This window comes from Battus philenor, unplaced genomic scaffold (genome assembly GCF_028537555.1).
Source record: "Battus philenor isolate CCGP_79_NKW_IND1 unplaced genomic scaffold, ilBatPhil1.0.hap1 SCAF_2, whole genome shotgun sequence".
NCBI lineage: Eukaryota > Metazoa > Arthropoda > Insecta > Lepidoptera > Papilionidae > Battus > Battus philenor.
Genome location: NW_027181682.1, coordinates 12,511,974 through 12,526,274, shown reverse-complemented (window position 1 = coordinate 12,526,274; position 14,301 = coordinate 12,511,974). Strand labels below are relative to the sequence as shown.

General features: G+C 37.2%; 2 non-coding genes across 2 annotated transcripts; both read right to left on the bottom strand.

The window, feature by feature from the left end:
• Positions 1–554: 554 nt before the first annotated feature.
• On the bottom strand, positions 555–717 carry LOC137922543 (U1 spliceosomal RNA). The gene has a single exon (XR_011107532.1). It is a non-coding gene; the product is annotated as a U1 spliceosomal RNA (small nuclear RNA).
• A 3,726-nt stretch (positions 718–4,443) lies between these two features.
• Positions 4,444–4,606, bottom strand: LOC137922544 (U1 spliceosomal RNA). Its single transcript, XR_011107533.1, has one exon. It is a non-coding gene; the product is annotated as a U1 spliceosomal RNA (small nuclear RNA).
• Positions 4,607–14,301: the final 9,695 nt, after the last annotated feature.

Below are 14,301 nucleotides of genomic sequence, written 5' to 3'. Positions count from 1 at the left end.
CCGAGATTGCCGGTCAGTAATCTCCTTCAGCTTCAGAACTATAAGGCCACTTAATTTTTTAGATAAAATTCTTACAATTGTGTCAATCATGTTAAAATAACCCTTTTGTTTGACAGAAGCGCTTTCTGGCATCTCCAGCTTCATATGAAACAGGTTTTTTCATTCAAATTCCAGAAATATAAATAAGAATTTGGACACTTACTTTTTATTACTGTTTTTTATTTTTATTATTAACATTATGAAAATAATGGGCCCCAAATCCCCACATAATCGTAATACTAATAATCCCTGAAGGTAACCGGCAATACTTGACATAATTGTAATGTAGTAAAGTTCTAAAAGCTTGCTCAGTTATCAAGGAAGAAAAGTCAATTGCTGACCCTTTATTTCTCAAGATAGGTATATTTAAAAATAAATCACACCTAAAGATAAAATTGGCGGTACGTACATCTTGTATTAAATTTCATCAACTATTTATAGTCCACCTATATACAATTTGTAGTATCTTCAACAATACCACAGTGCCTACTACAAACTTCAAATTTTATATTATGAAGGGGACAGCGCGTACGCAGTCCCCACTACCAAAAATTACGCGTCCGAGTTATCCACATTAGGGATAATCGCAGGGGTCAACCTAACCGCAGTGCAATGGAGAGGCCTCGCCCTGGGGGAACCGCCTTCATGATCACGGTATCCCCTACGCCAGGTAAGTATGAATTCCGCTGGCCGCAGCGCCGATGTCATTCGTTTCGGAAAAATGTCTACACCGCGATCAACAAAATGGCGCAGAATTGTACAGCGACATCTATTGTCCCTGTATGTGCAAGTAAAAAGTAATCTGGTACCGAAGGCTGCTACTGTTCTGTTACGTCTGACATTAGGTACGACATGACGTTTGGTCGACAGACACAACGAAGTCACTTTTTAGCGAATGACAATAGGTATAGGTGGATTAGACTTTTTAACAAAAAGATTTGTGTTACGTTTATTAGTTAAACTTGATCTATTTTTACAGTTTTATTAACTAATAAACTAAAATAAATATTGAAATAAATGGGACGCATAAATGATAGAAACAATTTTTTTTTTCAAATGTGAAAATATCAATTCGTTATCGTTTGTAGGTTAAAGATCACTTCGGTATATCTATCGATATTATACCCGAGTTACTCTCCGCACTGTTGAACTTGCTTTTGTTTTTAAATAAATTTATTAAACTTGTTTTAAATACACATCAGTGACCGCGGACGTAAATCAAATAATATCTGTTTTAACTACCCATTTTTAAATCATAGATCTGTGAAAGGAATTTTACCGCAGTCCAAACCAACCGAACCCTCAGCAGAGCTCGCAGACTTCACGGAGGACTTAGCCTCCCTGACCGCGTTTCTATTGCGCTTGTCAATCCTCTCTTTGGCCACAAAATTTCGCGCTGTTAAGGGAGGCGCAAAGCTCTTTGTGCTCGCCGAATATGAGCACCTTATCAGAGCAATTGAAGAGAGCTTTACCTAAAAGCCCTCTCCCTCTACACACCGAGCTTAGCCCGCGCCCCTTGGCCGTCACCCTACCATCGCCGGCGGCGAACTAAAGGGACGGATTAAGCCCTCCGCTCTAAGTGTCATCTATTTCAACATGGACGGCCTCTTCGATAAAAAGGATGAAGTGGCTCAGTTTCTGAGTCAGCATAACGTCGATGTTCTGCTCATTCAGGAATCCCACCTCAAGCCCTCCAATCGCGGTCCCAAGATCACTATTTACCACCTTGTCAGGAATGAAAGACTACCCAGGAAGGCAATTTGATTTATTTCAAAAGGTCTCTGCGCTGTCACTTGCTTAACACGTTCACTCAGCCACCGAAGAATCTACCCGGAAGACAGTCATCAAGCGCAAGTTTGTCGACGCCCTTCCGGACTATATTCGGCGCCTTATTAAACAAAAAAATGAGACTCCACGATAGCTATCGCACCGAGAAGAATAGACTGCGCCTTCGCAAACTTCAAAAGCTGGTCAAAGAACGGCTCGCGGAGCACAGAAACAAAAAATTGGACGATCTGCTTAGTGACTTCAAGCCCACAAAAGACGCCTTCTGGCGTCTGGCTCGAAGTCTCAAAGCAGACGACAGTTCTCTCATGCTCTCATTACAGAATCCGTCTCCTCCTTAGCATTCGAGGACGTCGTCAAGGTTTAAAGCCTGGCATACAGCTTAGAACAACAATGCACAGGTTCATCTTCGCCAGTGGACCCTATTCATATGCACACAGTAAAAATTGAGGTCCGGATCAAATCGGTGCTCCCGCCGAGCAGACCGGAAATCCCTCCCATCTCCTCTGAAGAGGTAGCAGACCTTATAAAAGGTCTTAAACACAAATTAACCCTGAGACCTGATGGCATATCCTACAGAGTCCTAAAACTCCTCCCTCCTCACCTATATATATAGTATTATCTTACTGGTCTCCATCTTCTACTCCCTTATCGCCAGCTGCTCTTTTACAGATATCTGGAAGGAAGCGATGGTGGTAGAGATTCTAAAGCCTGGCAACCAACAAAGTCAGGCACAACGGTTTATTAATATATATAAACTGTACCCACTCAACGTGAAAAACGCACTTTTCGCTATCGAGCGAAAGACGTCCTCTCCACTCCCATTCCATTCGAGCAGACGTCCCTCAGGGATCCTGCCTCTCTCCGCTTCCCTTTTTCGCTATTCACCAGCGATATACCGAGAGATAGCAAGGTCCAACTCGCGCTCTTCGCGAACGACACGACAATCTACACCACCAGTAGAGCACGCGCATTAATTTCAAGTCATCTCCAAGCCGCGGCCACCCGCCTAGGTGAGTGGTTTAGGAAATGGAGAATAGATATTAACCCTGACAAAAGCCAAGCGATTATATTCTCGCGTTGACTTTCGACGCCCTGGACACGCAAGCGCAAGCGGCTCGCAGACTGGGGCACTCTCACCCTCTTCGACCGGCCCATCCCTTGGAAGGATTCGGTCAAATACCTCGGGGTCACCTTCGACTCCAAACTAACATTTAAACAATATATTCGCAAAGTCAGGGGCGGATTGGATCCGGCGCAACGTTGACCTCCATAGCGACCTCGAACTCCCCACGGTGCAAGAGTTCTTTCTGGCTTGCTCAAAAACTTACTTTGAGTCGGCCTCCGCACACCCCAATCCCCTAATAGCTAGCGCCTTACGCTACTCCCCCCGCATCTCAGTAATGACCAAGAGACGTTCTTAAAGACCTAAAGATGTTCTTCTCACGCCCATCAGGGGGTTCCCACAGAACACTCGCCACTCACACTCACAACACTGCAAGCGCAAACCACTCACCATCATCAGCAACCACTGCACCTGCAACACTTTACACAGGTCGTTGCGTTCTACATAACAAAACAAAACATCACCCACCACGCCACAACACCCGTTTTTAGTAAGCGGCCGCCCGGCCCCTAATCGGAAACAGCGTGGGCGAACCGTGGTTGGATCCAGATCCCTCTTCGGCTCGCCTGTGGTCCACGCTGCCATCCTAACCCGCAAGCACACTCCAGCGATACATCCCGTCAAAGCTCTACTGCGAAGAGCCTTAACAACGTGCGAGCCTCCCCGTGCAACTGGTAGGCCCCCAACAGCTTTTAGTTTCTAGTTTTAAATCTACTTCACGGACCGGTTCCGTGAACTCAGTACCGATGAAGCTGTAAAAGTCTTAGGGCTAACAGTATTAACATTTTCAGAAACAATAGAACATAGGAAGGAATTTTACTCGACGTCGTTTTGTAGCAGGGTATTTAAAAATAAGGTCCTGACAGCTATTCTCGTAAATAAAACTCAATCTGAACGTATTTAGAAACTTCCGAATCATTTGTAATAAAAACTTATAGAAGAATGAACACTTTAATAATTTTATTAATCGTACTCGTGTTTTATTCTAGTTCATTGAATTCTTTTTTGTTTCATTCATTCATTGCCATCGATTAGCCGGCTACTCACGCGAAATTTAAGGAAAGGTTATCTATCGCGATTTTCATCAGTCCGCATAAACCTTCAGTTCATTAAACCCTTTCATATTTTGATCTCATCAGTATAAACTCCTGGCACCGTATACCGTATAAAGGGTTCTGAAACTTTAAATGTATTAGCTACTATTAAATTACATTTTTGATCATTCAATATATATGAACCTTCTTTATGTTTAAAGCATCATAAGTCTTTCCGTCCAAAATAGCCAATAATCTGTATTAAGTATAGATTCCTCTTGCTATCTAAACTACCAGCAGCATACATTACATTAAAACGTCAATGACGCTATTCACAAAGTATAAAAATGCAAAAAACTTTACCACCCACATAGAATAAAGAACAACATTGTATTACAGCACTAGATGGTCTGATTTCATTACTTAGCAGTAACTTTAGTCTAGACAAGTGTGATTAGAAAGGGGACGGCGCGTACGCAGTCCCCACTACCAAAAATTACGCGTCCGAGTTATCCACATTAGGGATAATCGCAGGGGTCAACCTAACCGCAGTGCAATGGAGAGGCCTCGCCCTGGGGGAACCGCCTTCATGATCACGGTATCCCCTACGCCAGGTAAGTATGAATTCCGCTGGCCGCAGCGCCGATGCCATTCGTTTCGAAAAGATCTCTACACCGCGATTAACAAAACAGTGCAAAATTCAATGGCGACATCTATTGACCGGTTTATGTGAGTCTTTTTTAACACATTTATCATTGGTCCCGAACTGCAAAGCGCCATCTTTTGATGTGTTTGTGTATAACTTGTTCTTTAAGTTTGTGATATTAAGCATCGCTTTATATTTAACGCGGCCATGGCCTGCGTATTCTTCCCAAAACAGATAAAGAAAGCGTATCAGCCACTGTCCCCTCTTGTGGCCTCCGCGCCAAGTCACTCCATGGAGGGTCCGATCAAACGATCTAAAAGCTCGACTGTAATAAAGTCTTATGAAACTTTACTACATTCAACGCGGTGTAGACCGCCATCTGTGCTATACTTCTCCAATCTCGCGGAATCTGTACTAACAATGAACATATTTTTATTCAAACATAGATGGCGCTTCAGTAAATAATTTTGATCGAACCACACCCACCCAACTGATTACATTTACAATTGTTTTTGTGTCTGATGTCTGTTCTTTGAATACATTTTTTTCCATATATATTTAATAGTAATGTACAAAAACAACTAAACAATCCTCGAGGACTATTACTCCTTCGTGTAGATATGTAACATTTAGGAATTAACAAAAAGTGCAACCGGGCTAAGATTATAAATAGCATATTAATTTTTGGCAGCTATGGATATTTGTTCAAACCATGTCCGACGTTCATACTTTTATTTTACACATTTTGCTTTCTTCTCTCGTCTGAGCTTGTTAATAATTTTGCTGCATCATGCGATAAACCTAATATTTTTTGTTTACTGCTGAAAACCGTAGTCAGGACTTGTGAAACCGGAATCCTCGAGCTAATATTGCATATTGCAAATGCTTTATTTGAAAATAAAAAGTTATGTTCATGTCAGTAAATGAAATATAAAATATATTTAAGCATATTTGTAGATGATATTATATATATATATATATATATATATATATATATATATATATATATATATATATATATATATATATATATATATATTTATATATAGATAGATAGATAGATAGACGGCTCCTGCAAGGCTTTCCTCAAAGATCGTCAGGATGACAGGTCCCTGCGCTGCCCGTATCAAGCGACTTCCCGCGACTTCCCGTGACTTCCCGCGACTTTCCGCGACTATATGCTTACTCAAATACAAAACAAACTAAATTGTATACAATCATTACATAACTAACACATTTTTAACATAAACAATACATAAAACAAAAAATAAAAATAAATAAATCTAAATTACATAATAAACTTTAAATAAAATAATATATTCTAATAAGACAAATGAATCTTATATTTAAATCGTTTCTATAAAGCTATTTTTCAAGTTAACCAAGCTTAAGTGGTTCCATTGAGTAGTTAGTACAGAAAAACCGTTATTTCCCTTACTCATAAAAGAGTATTTTTGATGTTTTTTTTACGAAGGGTTACTGTTTACTTTACTGGCATTAAAGATATCAGGGTACTAAGGTCGCCTCGTTTTTAATAACCATGTACGAGGGGTATCTTAGAAGCTTTGGGTCGATTTGTTATTGAGATTTTTTTTGAGGCCGCCGAACTCTAAGGTCGGACGCTCCATGGAATTCGATGAGTGAAAGTTTTTTTGTTACAAGCCATGTTGAATTGACTAACGGGTCTTTAAATATTTGTAAATATACAAGGCAATTGCTTATAGATATAAAAAATTGGGCTGACTTAAACTTGTATAGTTCATTTGTCAGCGTAAAGCTTTGATGCTTTGACACCTATTTCCTACCGAGTTTGATTACTGTATAAAGACATCTCTCTGAAATACGTTACATTAATTTTGTTTTCCTATTGTAATGCGACAGGGCAATAACTTGCAACAGTACAGTTTGCAGAGACAGATAATAAACAATAATTAATTTAAATACGTAGTAGATCATGTTTTGGAAACGCTTTATTTACAATTTTTATTAATTTTGAAACTATTGATTTTTGGAAAAGTTTTATTAACTGACAGCAAATGAGCTATACATTTAATCTTTTAAAGCTTTCTCATCAATAACTAATCACGCTAAATATATTGAAGCTTTTAAAAATTCATTCATGTAATAGTAGCCAGTCTTAGTAAAATCTAGTTTAGTGCAGTAAGGCGCGTAAATATGGGTCGTATATAAATCTAAACAAACGTAAATTTCTTTTTAAAAACTAGTATAAATTCGGGAAGTAATTATATACGACACGGAATAAAAACGCTCTCTGGGTTTTAATAAGGCTTATGTTTTGGGTGTAGAAAACTATTTATGCACATGTCTATAAATAGAACTATTATATTTCCTATACACTCTTTAGCATTTTAATACTTATTTAAGTTTTAAGTTAATACAAATATTTGATAATAAACGCAACTTTTTTATATTAAATTCACTATTATTCCATATTTAATTAATCTATAATACACGAGCAAGGTTTTCCTTTCTTACAACCTTCATGATCGTTTAAATAACACATAACATGTGTAGTAGTGATTTTTTCTCATCAGCAATTCTCTATTAAAGCACATAAATTAATAGACATAGAGAACCTAGTAACTTTCTGCTTTGTTATTTGTCATACATTAAAAAAGTCTTTCCAACGTATACTTAAAGTATCAAGACTTCGGTTTCATTAATAAATGTTAACTAATAACGTTTTAACGTAAATATAGAAACGTAAAGATAACTGTATTTTAAATAGAAATTCACCAGGAAGCTATTGCGGCTCTAACAGTGATGAATATAAGCGAGCTTGAGGCAGCGTAGCGGTGTGGCACGAAATTTAATCTTCCCCCGTCTAGCACCCATACACCCTGCCGACCTCACCCCCGAGCCCCGAGCCATCTAATACCTCCACAGCCACCTAGCGACCGTGTAGACATACCTACCTACGTCATATTTTAGTCATACAAATTCTCATCGTCAGTTGTCATAACAATACCAAACCTTTGTTTTTTCCATGAGAACGAGTACTACAAAAACGTAATATTAGCTTTGAATGTACTAAATAGCTAAATACCCAGTGTCTAGGTACGGAACGATACGACCGACTCTTGGGCGACCTGCAACATACCTACAGTACCTTCATAGCACACACAATACACAACCTACGTTGTACAGAGCGAACGGTACAGTACGTTTATAAAATAAGATTAAACAAAAAATCATAATTCAATCATTATTGCGGTGCTTTATCTATATCTTGATGGTTATCAATCTACAATAATATTGCTGATAGGTGAAAGTTATTTTTCAAACTGTTTTTAATAAAGCAGAAGAAAATTTATGTTAGATTATTAAGTCATTTGTTTAATTACATTTCTCCGTGGAATTTTAACAAAAAATTACTATTTCAATGACGTAGTGCGCAGCAATGTCTGTTATTAATGTCACAAGACTATAATCGTTGTATCTTCACTAAAATTAGGATATATAATATTTTATAGACTATGTAAATACATAGTATATAAAATATTTACTATTGCCATCAAGGATATCAGAGTCTTAAGGTCACATTAAAAGTTTTTTTTTTATAAAATAATTGAAAGAGCAATTGATTAATTGATGTATAAAACATTCTTTAACATCAGCAAATAATAGTGTAACAGAAAAACGTAATTTGTAACTCAAAGATTTAACGCATACCTTGTGAAAATCTATACATAGCGTGTTCTATGTTTAAATGGAACATTGAAATTTAAGTCATAAGATAATGAAATAGCGATGGTATTTCGAGATGCGTCACACTTCCGTGGTTGTGTGAAATTATTTATCGCTGAGCTTATTTTTAGACGTAGATGTTCTTCGTTCATTTAAACCCATTGTGCTACTAAATATTTCAGTTAAGATTTCAAATTTGAAATTTATTAAATTCAAAAAGCGGTCTCTTACTTTCATGGATATTCTAGGTAAGCTGTACGAGTGAGCGAGAAAGCTCTATTCAAGCGTCGCTTTCACCCTGCGTGAAAGCCTCCTGAAAATATCTATTGATTATCGTATATACGCCGGTTTGTATGTATAGCTCACCAACACGCCCTATATTATGTCGACTGCCACGCTGTCGAGTGCCAATTTATTTGAAGAACGCTCACATATTGTGGAACAGACTGACTACCCGGCTAGATATTTTGCAGGTGTAGTGCTTTAAGAAATAATTCCAGCGTTTGTATACATGAGTAAAAAAGTTAAATTCGATGGATTTGTTAACAAAAATGCCTTGCTATTTAAAACTAATCAAAATAAGTAAAGCCTCTTGCTTTCTATCGACAATACAAATTAAATTTACACGATGACTGGTTATAGGTGTAAAATTCTACAGCAATTCGATGACAAATGAGCTATACATCCCTTTAAAGCCTTTTTTCTCATGGGAAAACCTTGCATGGGATACCACACCGCTGCGAGAGCAACGAAAGGGTTATGCCGAATTCCTACCGGCTAAAATCCCACGGTCTTCTTGGACGCCTTTTGTTAAAACTACGGGAACGCTTTCGCATACTACCGTAGTTTCAACGGCGATGGCTCAGTGCCTCAACTCCTTACCTTCGAATCACACCGAATCCGTCGCGAAGGCTATGTCAAGGGAGTTGGAGAAAGTCGCGGTTTAACATCCTCCGACGTCCAGGTCTCCGACTGCAGATCAGGACCACAGGTCCTTCTCCAGACCTATATTCTAATAGCAACTGTCGAGTAATGGACGTCTGCGATTCCAATTCTCTGGGAAAAGCTTCTATATCTGTGAGTAAACATATATAAGTAATGAATCTATAAATAAAAGACTAGGTGTACCCTGTGAACAATCGTTGCTGAAAAAGGGCACTTTTGATAACGCAAACATAAATTTATTGAAAAAAAAAAAACAAATTTTCAAAAACGTTCGTGTGGATAATACCTAATATTTTACCAAAACTTTACGGCGATTGGTATGGTTTTTGAATATATATAGCACTACATACTAATATATACATACAGATATTTCTAACTGTATACTAACTCATCACGATTTCTCTGAAAGCATAAGGCTACGATAATAAAGGGTTTTACAAAACTTCACCTGCAAGACGGGTTGAAAATACGTTTAAAAACAAATGCATATTTTCTAACTATAGCTCTTATATAAAAACGTATATATAACTAGACCTGAAATTTTGTTTAGCTTGCTAATAATTATCAAGAAAGGTTTTATGAAATTACACCCACAAAAAGCAGTGCAGGCCACGCGGAGCAGGCGGGTACATCTTGTTGGATGAAGCTTTTGTAGCTAAAATGTAATATCTGTTAAATTTTCGAAGGTAATGTTTTCGATATTGTTTTATATTTAATGATATTTGTTATAAATGTTATATAAAAATCTGCATCAGTCATGTACATGGACATAAAGACAAATTTTTTTTCGTGATATATCGTAATCATATTCTGGAACATTCTGTATCATTTTTATATGAATAGTGTTAAGCAATATTTATAATACATTAATATTACCAAAAAGCATTTCATTCATTCATGTCATCCCATAGACGCCTACGCATAAATCTCACCAGACCGCCACAATGACCGGTCTTGCTCTGCCCGCATTCAAAAAGCTTTACTGCAAAAATATTTGTATCGCAAGAGAATAATTAGAAGAATAAATAAAATTAATAACCAAAGTACGAGTACTGTGTAGTTCGCTAATAAAACTTTATAGTAATAAATAATATTATAAATATTATTACACATAAAGATACATTTTATTTCTATTTCGGTTTATAAATATGTTGTCAAAAACTAAAATTTGATTTAAACGTTAAAACAACAATTTTTTTCATATGAAATTGTTTGTTGTTACTTTTCTCTACCTTATCAAATCCGGATTTTAAATATTTGGGTGAATGTCTAACGTAAAAAACTAATTTCTTTATTTCACTTTTAAATTTTAGTGTTCTTCCGTAATTTTTCTTGCCATAATTTAGAAATGTAATTCTCCTTTCCTCAGTAGCAAAAAACGAAAATTAATTGTACATACAGGGAGACTGGTTTTAAATATAAAAGGTTTAATGTATAGCTCATTTGCAGTTAACTAATGGTATGGTACATCCAGTAATAAAGTAAACAAAAACGTTGGCATAATTTATATTACTAATTATTTAAAATAAAACAATAAAAAATTTCTTACCGGTGAGTTTCGTGAAATGCGAAATCCGCACAACCGCATTTGGCAGCCTAGATATGCAAGGTATATTCAGGATCTTTCCGAATCTCTCCGACATCAAAACTACACAAACTCATCAAATCATCTTTGATTCTCAAGCAACTGCTTAGTGGGCACAGGTACTGCAAGCGATACCTGCACCGTTTCAAAATAATCGACAACGGTTCCTGACCATGTGTCAGCTCCACAGTACAGAACATTCAACATTTACTCAGACACTGTCTCCGAATGAAATCCAAAAGACAATTTACCGAACATTCTTTAGAAAGAATCTACTACAAAATCTTTTAATGAGGGGGATATTCAGCATAATAGATATTCACAGCAACTTCAAATAAAATATACGATATGTAATGTAGAAATGAAAGTAGAGTTGAGTAATAGTTATAAATTATATTTTTTATGTATGTAAATTTCAATTGTATTTACACATAAGAGAAATTGTATATAACATAAGGCTGTCGCATGATGATTCGCCGCTGGGAGATGAAAGATCCGTATCAAATAGCGGCAACCCCTATCCCAACTGTCCATGCTCATTAAACGCGTAAAAACATTGTAAGCAAAACACCCTAGCGATGCAAATTAGAATTATAAATCAAAATATATTAAAAATAATTATAGTTCGCTATCCATCCTTGCAGACTTTGTACTGCCAAAAGTTATTGGCCTGTCGCTTAAGATAGTAAAACCAATAATTTTAGTAGTCTGTTAGTATTATAAACAAATAATAAGACACTAAAGACTCCCTCAATCGTCTTCAGTGATTGTTAAACATTATACCAACATTTTTATACTTTTTTCAATCTTTTGTAAATTATGAGATAAAAGAGGAATATACTGCTGACGGATATTTCAGCTAAAGGTCATCTAAGTAGATGCCAACACAGCAGTTCATTTATTTACGACCCAAAGATGACGACTTGTACCATATTAGATAGCGGTCGCTTAGAGAGGCCCTCCGTCACGACCGGTTTACTGTGCAGCGTTGGACTGTTCTTCAACACACCGGTCGTAGCGTATTGTTATAACTTTTTTTATGTACATAGTAAACTGCTGCGCACTCTCCCTAGTGAGGACAAAGATAAATTACGAGAGGCTTTGATCGACTAAACTCCCATCGATCTTTCTCCGTCATCGCTATATGGCTTGGCCACGAGAACAGATCTACAGAACAGCGTAGCCCCAGCCAAAAGAGACCGCTTAAGTAGTTACTTCTAAGTTTGGAAATATTGTAAATCTCCTGCTTTCCTTCACAGGAACTAGAGCTCCTTATTTCCCGGCCTCTTCATTTAATGAGGACAATGTACTTTGCCAAGGCGTGACCCAAAGCCTAAAATGACCAAGTGTAAGGTCATTTGCCCATTCTTACATTCCGCTTATAATTATAAGTTAAAGCATAAACCCTCTGCTGTGAATCCGCTGTTTGGTTCCGCCACCAACTGTGACCGTTGTAACTGACTGATACCACTACCGGGGCTGAAGAGCTCCAACGTCGCTCCAACGTCGCTCCACTGCATCCGCATTTCGACCCCTCTTAATTGCAAAGAGTACGGAAATTACACAGTAGCGACATTCCTTTGCCATCAACGTACCTCAGCTGCGTAATTATCTGCAAGGGCTGACCCTTAACTTCACCGTAGGTGATCAAAACATGCCTGCTGAGCGGGATATGATTAATAATAACGAGAACCAGTTCAAATGGCTTCATAGATACAGTAATGGGTGGGGATTATTTACTGGATCTAATATTTTGGTTTAGGTTGCTTTTGCAACTTGCACCTATTAAAATCGTAGCTGTTGTTCTTTGTTTAGAGGCATAAAAAATCTCCCCTTCCCCTCACAGCTCAAGGTCCACCGGCACCTTGCGCATTTTACTTCTCAGCCTCTCAACCTGTCGCAGGCAACGTGCTTTACCGATTTTGTCATCAAGAAGTCACATGAATCAAGAGAGTGAGTACACACTATTACAGGCTCTTGTTAACCTCCAGCGTCGATGCAAAGACAAGTACTCTCATCTCTGTCCCCAGCCCTCTTTGCCTCTGAAAGCAGTAGCCTCGAGCTATCCTTATACCTCGTCTCGTCCTTGAAGCTGCTTTACAGCTTCACTGAGGGTAAAAATATCTGTCATATATGTATATATATATATATATATATATATATATGTACATATATATATATATATGTGTGTGTACATATATATATATACATATATCACATTAAAGACCGAAGAACAGATGGAGGTTGGGACATTAAAGTTTACGGAAAGACAATTGATCAGCAAGCACAGCACAGGACGTCTACCCACTAAGTGAACAGATGCCCTTATTAAATTCATCGTAAGACGCAGAATATAGATCACTTTCAACAGGTCCTAATGAACATTTGGGGGGAGGCCTATCTTTAGCAGTGGGCGTCCTACGGGTGATATGATAATGATAATCAATGTAGCCATCCACTGAGTAAGGTCGTTTCCAATAGCGACTTTCCACTGAATTCATTCGCAATGCATATTATTACTGTTAAACGAAAAATTATTGAAAAAAAAGTAAATATCATTATTATATATCGAATAAATCTTACTAACCGCTTAAATTAACCGTTTAAAATTAGTCATTAACTCTTTGTTAAATTTCTACGCATTTTCTAATAATTCACTATAATTAATTTAAGTTAATTCATGATAGGGTTTATGGAAAAATACGATATGGAAAAAAGTAAATGTTAGATTCGTAAATAAACATAAGCTTGACACAAACATATATAAACTATGACATTATTCAAAGTGGACAGGTGACATTGTAAAGGTCTTCGGAAAACATTGGAAGCAAGCCGCTTCGAACCGATATTTAATGTCCAGCTGTGGACATCCTTTGGTTGAAATGATGGTGATTATGATAGCGATATACATAAGTGGTTATAAGCGAATTTGTACGTAAATATATATACACAAATATTTTAGTTAATAAATTGATCTACAGAAAAGATTGCACGAGGAATATTTAAATTCAAGGGGTAACATAGGTAAAAGCTAGCCAAAGGTCCTTTAAATCAATTGAAAATGATATATTGATGATGCCTTCCTTACATAGTAGATTAATTCAAAACCTTACACTAATACATAAAAACGTTAATAAATATGCCATGGGAAAACATATTATAAATCACATAGAATAATAAGTTATTAATTTCAGTGCTCGTGCAAAGGGTAAAGTTATAGTTTTATACATAAGCCGATGAAGAATATACAGTTCAGTCCTGATTTGGTTTGATATAATGAACTTCAAAAGGCTTTTTTTTAATTTAATGAAATATTAATTTTATTTTTAAATACAATACAACAATTTCCGAAAACGGAACGCGCTTGCGCGGACTCATCGGGTGAACGCGGCGCGGAGAGTCGCAAGGCCGGAGTGAGGCTTGCGGGGTGAGG